The sequence below is a fragment of the Gossypium hirsutum genome, chromosome A10, assembly GCF_007990345.1.
Source record: "Gossypium hirsutum isolate 1008001.06 chromosome A10, Gossypium_hirsutum_v2.1, whole genome shotgun sequence".
NCBI classification, from domain to species: domain Eukaryota; kingdom Viridiplantae; phylum Streptophyta; class Magnoliopsida; order Malvales; family Malvaceae; genus Gossypium; species Gossypium hirsutum.
In genome coordinates this window covers 95,004,256-95,012,532 of record NC_053433.1, presented here as the reverse complement: position 1 = coordinate 95,012,532, position 8,277 = coordinate 95,004,256, and positions in this window count along the sequence as shown.

Sequence of the window (8,277 nt, the reverse complement as noted above, 5' to 3'; positions counted from 1 at the left end):
AGTATTTAATGGCCGCATGGTTAGTAAATACTGTAAGTTTGGTACCTAAAAGATATGAGCAGAATTTGTCAAAAGTAAAGACTATAGCAAATAGTTCCTTTTCAGTTACCGTATAATTGAGTTGGGCTCCTGTCAAGGTTCTACTTGCATAGTAAATAGGGTGGAACACTTTATTTTTTCTTTAACCCATCACAACTCCAACAAGATAATCACTTGCATCGCACATCAACTCAAAAGGTGTGCTCCAATTGGGTGTAATGATTATTGAGGTTGAGATTAACCATTTTTTAGCTCTTCAAAAGCTTCTAAACATGCTTTGTTAAAATCAAACACTGCATCTTTTTCTAACAACAAACACAACGATTTAGAAATTTTTAAAAAATCTTTGATAAACCTTTGGTAAAAACCGGCATGGCCTAAAAACTTCTGACTCCTTTCACATTCATTGGGGTTGGTAATCTTTCAATTACGTCCACCTTTGCTTTGTCAACTTCAATTCCTTTCTTTGAAATTCTATGCCCTAAGACAATCCCTTCCTTAACCATAAAATGGCGTTTCTCCCAGTTAATGACAAGATTCGTCTCTTTGCATCCCTTCAATACCTTAGCCAAATTACTCAAACAAATATCATAAGTGTTACCAAAAATAGAAAAATCATCCATGAAAACTTCAACTAAATTTTCAACCATATCAGTGAATATTGCCATCATGCATCGTTGAAATGTTGCAGGTGCATTGCATAAACCAAAAGGCATTCACCTAAAAGTAAATGTACCGTACGGACAAGTAAAGGTTGTTTTATGTTAGTCTTCAAGGGCTACAACTATTTGGTTATATCCCAAATAACCATCTAAAAAATAATAGAATTCATTACCTGCCAGTCGATCTAACATCTAATCGATAAAAGGCAACAGAAAATGGTCCTTCTGAGTGGCTTTATTTAGCTTTCTGTAGTCAACAAAAATTCTCCAACTAGTAATAGTTCTTATTGGATCAATTTATTAAGCTCATTTTCAACAATCGTAATTCCACCTTTCTTCGGCACACATTGTACCGGACTTACCTACGAACTATCTGAAATAGGATAGATGATTCCTGCATCTAACCATTTGATCACTTCCTTTCTCACAACTTCCTTCATAATAGGTTGAGCCTCTTTTTCCCATCAATTTGAGCTTTTTCACCTTCCTCTAGAATAATTTTGTGCATGCAAAATGAAAGGCTTATACCTCGAATATCAGCTATGGTCCAACCAATTGCTTTCTTAAATTTCTTTAGAATAGAAATTAGTTGCTCTTTTTGATCTTTTGTCAATTCTGCTGAAATAATCACAGGCTAAGTGGAACAGTCACCTAAATAAACGTATTTCAAATGGGAAGGAAGTACCTTTAGTTCGAGTGTAGGTGGTTCTTTGATTGACAATTTGGGTTGCACAAATTCTCTAACTTCTAACTCCAACGGTTCAAACCGTATGGATTGGATAAAATTTCTCGGATTGGCTTCCACCTGAACCATGTTTTCTTCACTTTCTTCATCCTTTAGAGGGTTAAACCCTATTTCTCCAATGGATATTCTTCAAAATTGCTTTCCATAGAAATCAATGTTTCTAACTCTTCCATAATTGAACACTATTCTGTCAGATTGGGAAATTTCATCGCTTCAAAAATGTTAAAAGTTACCTGATCATCTTGAACTTGCATGGTGAGTTCGCCTTTCTTCACATCAATTAACGTTCTTCCCGTGGCTAGGAAAGGTATCCCAAGGATAATTGGCACTTCCTTATCTGTTTCAAAATCTAGAATAATGAAATCAGCAGGAAAAATATATTTATCGACTCCTACCAAAACATCCTCGATCTTTCCTCGGGGTATGCCAAATATCAATCCGCTATTTGGAGTGTCACTGTTGTAGGTTTTACTTCTCCTATCCCTAGCATCTTGAAAATAGACTTAGGCATCAAGTTGATACTTGCTCCTAAGTCACACAAAGCTTTACCACAGTAAGATTTACCAACATTACAGGGTATCGTAAAGCTTCCTGGATCCTTCAATTTCGATGGCAGTTTGTTCTGCAGGAACACACTGCACTCCTTTGTCAAGGCGACAGTCTCATACTCACTCAATCATTTTTTCTTGGATAGTACATCCTTCATAAACTTCACGTAATTCGGCATTTGTTCTAAAGCCTCCACCAATAGAATATTGATGTGTAATTGCTTCAAAACATCCAAAAACTTCTTGAATTGCACCTCCTATTTCTGCTTGTGTTGTTGCAATCTTTGCGGATATGGAGGTGATGGAACTTTCGGTTGAACCAGACAACTCTTCTGAGTAGGTAAATATGCATCCAAAAAAGATGTTAAAGTATCTGAATTCACTAAGTTAGGATTTACCTTGTCAGTCTTTTGTAGATTCTGATGCCTTTGGTGTAGGAATTTCAACACCTGGTTGACTTTCCTCCTTTTCAATAGGCTCGTCTTCGACATCAATCAATTGGGGTTCCAGAATTTTACCACTTCGCAATGCCACTGGCTTGATATGTTTTTTACCCAAGTTTTTTGGATTCTCAATACTGCTCGGAAATATTCCTTGCGGTCTATTATGAAGCTCCGTAGCTAATTGGCCCATTTGGTTTTCCAAATTTTTTAGTGTTACTGCTTGGCTCTAGATCAAAGCGTCATTCTTTGCCATATACGCTTTCAACAAGTTCTCCAAACTGTTTGATGCCTTAGCTTGGGCTGGTTTTGGAGCTTACTGATTAAACACTTGAGACTGGTTGGGTCTATGCTGCATAAAGTTGTTGTTTGGTCCATTTCCTTGGTTGCTTCAAGAAAAGTTGGGTTGATTATGCCATGAAGGATTATAGAAGATGGACTAGGGTCCTTTTCCACTCTCATTTTAATGTTTGTTCCCCACATGGTATACAGACTTGGGATTTAATGAGCAATACTCGAAAGAATGACCTTCCCCACAATACACATAGGGAACTACTTCAAATGGACTTGGTGGCTGAGCTACAAAATTATTAGCACTATTAGCGGTAAACTGCTTTAACATAGAGGAACTAAACAATACCTAAGCTGATAACGAAGTGAGAGTGTAACAGCCCAATTTTGGGTCTAGGCAAAATAGTAGTTTCGAGACCACAAAACCAAAGTAGAAAAATATATTTTATTAATTTATTAAGGTTTTCAGCATGATGGAATTATTATGTGAAAATTTCGTAAAGTAATTTTACCGTTTGAGTGCTTAATTTGATAAAATGACTTAATCGCGTAAAATACAAAAGTTACATTCTATTTGTTAAAAGTGTTCAATGGCTATTAAAAGGAACTGTGGAGTACTTGCATGGAAATTAGCCCATTGATATTGTGAGTGGACGGTTACGCAGAACATGAAATAGTGAATTTTGTTTTTTTATGTTTTGATCAAAGGGTATTTTGGTAAGTAAGTTAATAAGTATAACAAGACAAAAATAGTAAAAAGGCATCATCTTTTTCTCTTTTCTTCTTGAACCGAATGTGAAAAGAAATGGGCATCCATGGAGAAAGCTACATTCGGCCAAGCTTTGTGCTTTAATTGGTGAGTCATTTTTGCTCGGTTTTTAATAATTCCTACATTTTTGAGACAGTTGCAACTTAATCTAGTTAGCCCGTATCTTCGATTTCTAGACTGTTAAAGATTTTAAAAGATGCCATTGATGAATAATAATGTATTGTGAAGTTTTATTGATAGATTATGAATGCTTGTTGATAGAGATACAAGTTTTGTTAAATAATTTTTAATGAAAATATAAATTTGGGGCTAATTTGTGAAATGTGTAAATTTAGTGGTTGAAATGTGAAATAAATGAAAATATGGGCTGCTATAAGCATGAAAAAGGTTTGACTGGGCATGGGTAGCAAAGAAATTGAATGAATTTCATTTTACGAGCCTAGGGGCAAAAGCGTAAATATGACAAAGTTTAGGGGTAAAATGTAATTTTACTAAAAATGTGAAATTAAGATAATTTGAGTAGCATGATGAGTAAATAAATTAAATGTGTTGTTATAGATCAAGGAAGACGAGATTTGGACTTAGAATAGGGGAAAAACAAAGAGTATGATGAATAAGTCCTTTTCACCGATTGTGCTAACGAGGTAAGTCCGTGTGATTAAATAAGCATGATATCCATGTTATTGTTAATATACTTGAAATCTATCTTACTATCAATGTATTGAATTATATGTTGATATTGTACATGAGAAAGAGATGCCAAATGCTAATAACATTTGGGTGATGATTGAATACATTGGTAATTTAATGGAATATGACATTCCATTGAAACCAGTAAGTTATGAGTGAATATTACAACTTTATTGTTATTATGCATTGAATGTTTGATTTCGTATACAAGGCTTGAATGTATCTATTATTAATTGTATGATGAGACTTATCATGATAAACTCCCGGTTGAATAGATTGGATAATCATGCCATAACATTTGGGTGATATGTGTGCCAGTGTAAGACATGTCTGGGACATGCATCAACCACATTATGAGAGCCAACGTAAGACATGTCTAGGACATGCATCGGCATTGAGGCGAGAGCCAGTGTAAGACATATCTGGGACATACATCGGCCTCGAGATATGCAAGCCAGTGTAAGACCTGTCTGGGACATGGCATCGGCTTGACATGTGTCAGTGTAAGACCTGTCTAGGACATGGCATCGACACAGATAGATTAGAGCCACTGTAAGACCTGTTTGAGACACGGCATCGGCCTCGATATATGAAAGTTAGTGTAAGACCTGTCTGGGACATGGCATAGACTTTGATGTGCTAGCCATTGTAAGACTATGTCAGGGACATGGCGTCGGCATCTTATCCCATGTTTGAGGTTTATTGGTTATCATGTGGTATTCCAAATGGTTCAACGGGAAGTTTAAGGTTTAAGTCAAAATGATAGACCTTATCGCTATGTTGTGAGTGGTACTGGTACTTACATGAAATTGATGAGGTGTGAATTCAATTCATGTGGTATGATTAGTAAGGAATGAATATGAGCAAGTTGAGTAACACACCAAGCTCATGAGAATGATTTCGGTTTATGATGCACATTTGGTGAAGATGTAAATAGGTAATTCATGCCTATGAGAATGATTTTTGATGACCTTGTGATTATAGGTCTATACGTATAATGTATAAATATGTATCTTTACCAATGTGGTGAAAATGAATTAATAAGGTGTGATAAACTTAGTATCATTAATTTACACTAAAACAGTTTTGAGCAGCAGTTGTAGCCCGACTTTGAAAATTCACCAAAAATTGTGAAAATTGAGTTAGCAGCTAAATAAAATATGAAATTAAATCTTAATGAGTCTAGTTTCACATAGAAGAAACGGTGTAAGCAAAAGTGTTTCATATTATGAAATATTTAAATTGATGTGAGACAGAGTTAGAATGATTTTGAAATCCCCAGTCCTAATTTGGGAAAATCATTAAAAATTGTAAAAAATAATTATGGGTTACAATTTATATGATTAGAATCCTTAATTAGTATATTTTCAAAAGAAACAAATAGGAACATCATTCAAATCCCGTGTGAGGAGATAATTAATTTTTAGTAAAGAAAGGTTGAAGCTGTCAAACAACAGAATAGGGGTGAATTTGAATAATAAACTATACTAATTAGCTAAACCAAAAATTATAAATATTTTATGGTAAGAATATATGTGAGTCTATTTTTAGAAAAAATTAGCGGATCTTAATTTGGAGATTCGTAGCTCAAGATATAAATAATTTAGTAACTGTGACTTGAAAAAATAGCTCGACTTGAACATAAGTAAAAATACAGTTATGGTTGTATTACCTTGAGAAGCAAGTTGATAAATTGCTTATTATTTTCATATGGTCTTACTAATCTATAGAGCTTACTCCCCTTCCTTTCATTTTCTTTAGTGTTGACAGGTTAGCTCGGGGTTGGAGATCTTCGGAGGCAACATCACATTATCAAGTCACTACCTTTGGAATAATGAAGCATATATTAGAAATTTCAAGTGAGTGGCATGTATAAGGATCTAGTTTATTGATATGTGTTATTATGCTTTGGCCAAATGTATTGGATGATATTGATTTATATGTATATGGCCATGAGATGTGGCTCATATTCATGATGGCTTGTAAACCTAGCGATTCATGTCATGTCTAAGGTTTATGATGTGACTAGGTTTGTTTGCCATGCATGGTTGGTAAAATGACATGTGTGTTGGATATATGCTCTATGACCAATTGAGGTGGTCATAGACATGTAGTAATTGCACGTTATAAAAACAACGTGATAATGGTTGAACATGAGTACTTGATGGCTAAGTTTATAAACCTAGTATAATGGTAAAAGTGATCATCAAAATGACAAGTCTTATGAATGTGAATTAAGAAATCTAGACTTGGTATTGAATGAGTAGATCCATTGCTTATAAGAGGACATGTTAATGTTATTAATATGTCTTAATAAAGAGTGTTTAATCACTAAAATGATGCCATGAATTATGGTTTAAATATGTATAAGGTTATAAGGGTTTATGGGTAACATGAAGGCTTGGAAAATAGCCTAAGTGTTGACTACACAGGTCAAGACATGGTTGTGTGTCTCAATCGTGTTGGGGACACGGCCTTAGCACACGGGCGTGTGGCTTGGCCATGTGGTTCAAATTATTCGGTGACATTATAGACAGAGAGTTACCTGGCCTGAGGACACGGGCGTGTGACCCTATCTCATGGAAAGAAATTTTCTAAGTTTTCCCAAAATTTGCTAAAGTTCTCGGTTTAGTCCCTAACTACTTTCAATGCATGTTTAGGGCTTCATAGGCCCGTGTATTGTGACAACCCAAATTAGACCCTGGTCGGAATGTGGTTTCGAGACCACATTACCGAGCCAAAAATTTATTTTTGTGTTTTAATTGCATAAATTTTTGTGTGACAGTGAATATATGAGAAATTAAATGCTTAATATTAGCTTTAGGATTGTGAATTAATTCAAAAAGGACCTAGTTGACGAAGTTAGAAAAGATGATAGATGAATTATAAGGAGTAATTAATAATAGGGTGAGGAAGCATGGCTTTGCATGTCAAATTGCCCATAAAATACATGGTGGCCGGCCAAGGAGTGATGATGCTCCACTCATTCTAATTTAATATGTTTTTTTTGGTTAACAAATGATGGGGATAATAATAGGAAAGTGAACAAAAAAAAAATGGGTGTCATACTTGCCATCTCCTAGCCGAAAAACCAAGAAAAAGAAGGGGAGAAAAACTTGGAAAGAGTTCGGCCATTGCTTGTATCTAGGAGGAGTGTTTGATGTTGTGGCATGAAAATGAGGGAGTTTGAATGCTTAATAAGGAGGGAAGAAGGAGTGTTCATGTTTCTTTCTTTTGCAATTGTCGTAACTAGAGGAAGAAGAGGAAGCAAGATTCGGCCAAGGTGGTCCTTTAGATCAAGATCAAGCTCAAGGAGTTAAAGGAGGAGAATCAAGCAAAGGCAAAGAAAAGATCATCGAGTAGCCGAATTGGAACCGTCTTACCCAACACCAAGTAAGTCATTAAGCATATAGTTGGTATTAATTCAAATGGTCATAACGTTTATGTAATGATGCTGAATGGAATGAATAAATATATATATGCATGTACGTATGTGATGATGAAAGTGTTGAATGAAAAGAAAAGAGGTGAGATGTATTGAGTTGTTGATCTCGGCACTAAATGTGCGGGTATAAACATTTATGACCATGAGATTGGCGCTAAGTCTGCGGGTTTAAATTGTGCAGCACTAAGTGTGCGAATTGACTACGTAGCACTAAGTGTGCGAGTTTGATTATGTAGCACTAAGTGTGCGAGTTTGACTATGTAGCACTAAGTGTGCGAGTTTGATTATATAGCACTAAGTGTGCGAGTTGATTATATAGCACTGAGTGTGCGGACTTAATATATACTTTTGAATCATTATGGACACTAAGTGTGCGACATTATTGAGTCGATCACGGACAGCGGATCGGGTAAGTACCTTGAGTTCATGGCTAATAGGTGCTATGACTATATTTGGAGTTGAGCTTGGTAAGTTTGAACCTATGTGACAAATATACTTGAAGTCACGTACATAAGATTTATCGTGGAATAGGTGAAAGGCCGTTTAGTTGTATGATTGTAACGAAAATAAAATGATGTATGAAAATGCCTCAAATATCCTATTGATGAGTATATGGAATGTGAATGCATGATTTGGTATGAGATTGAA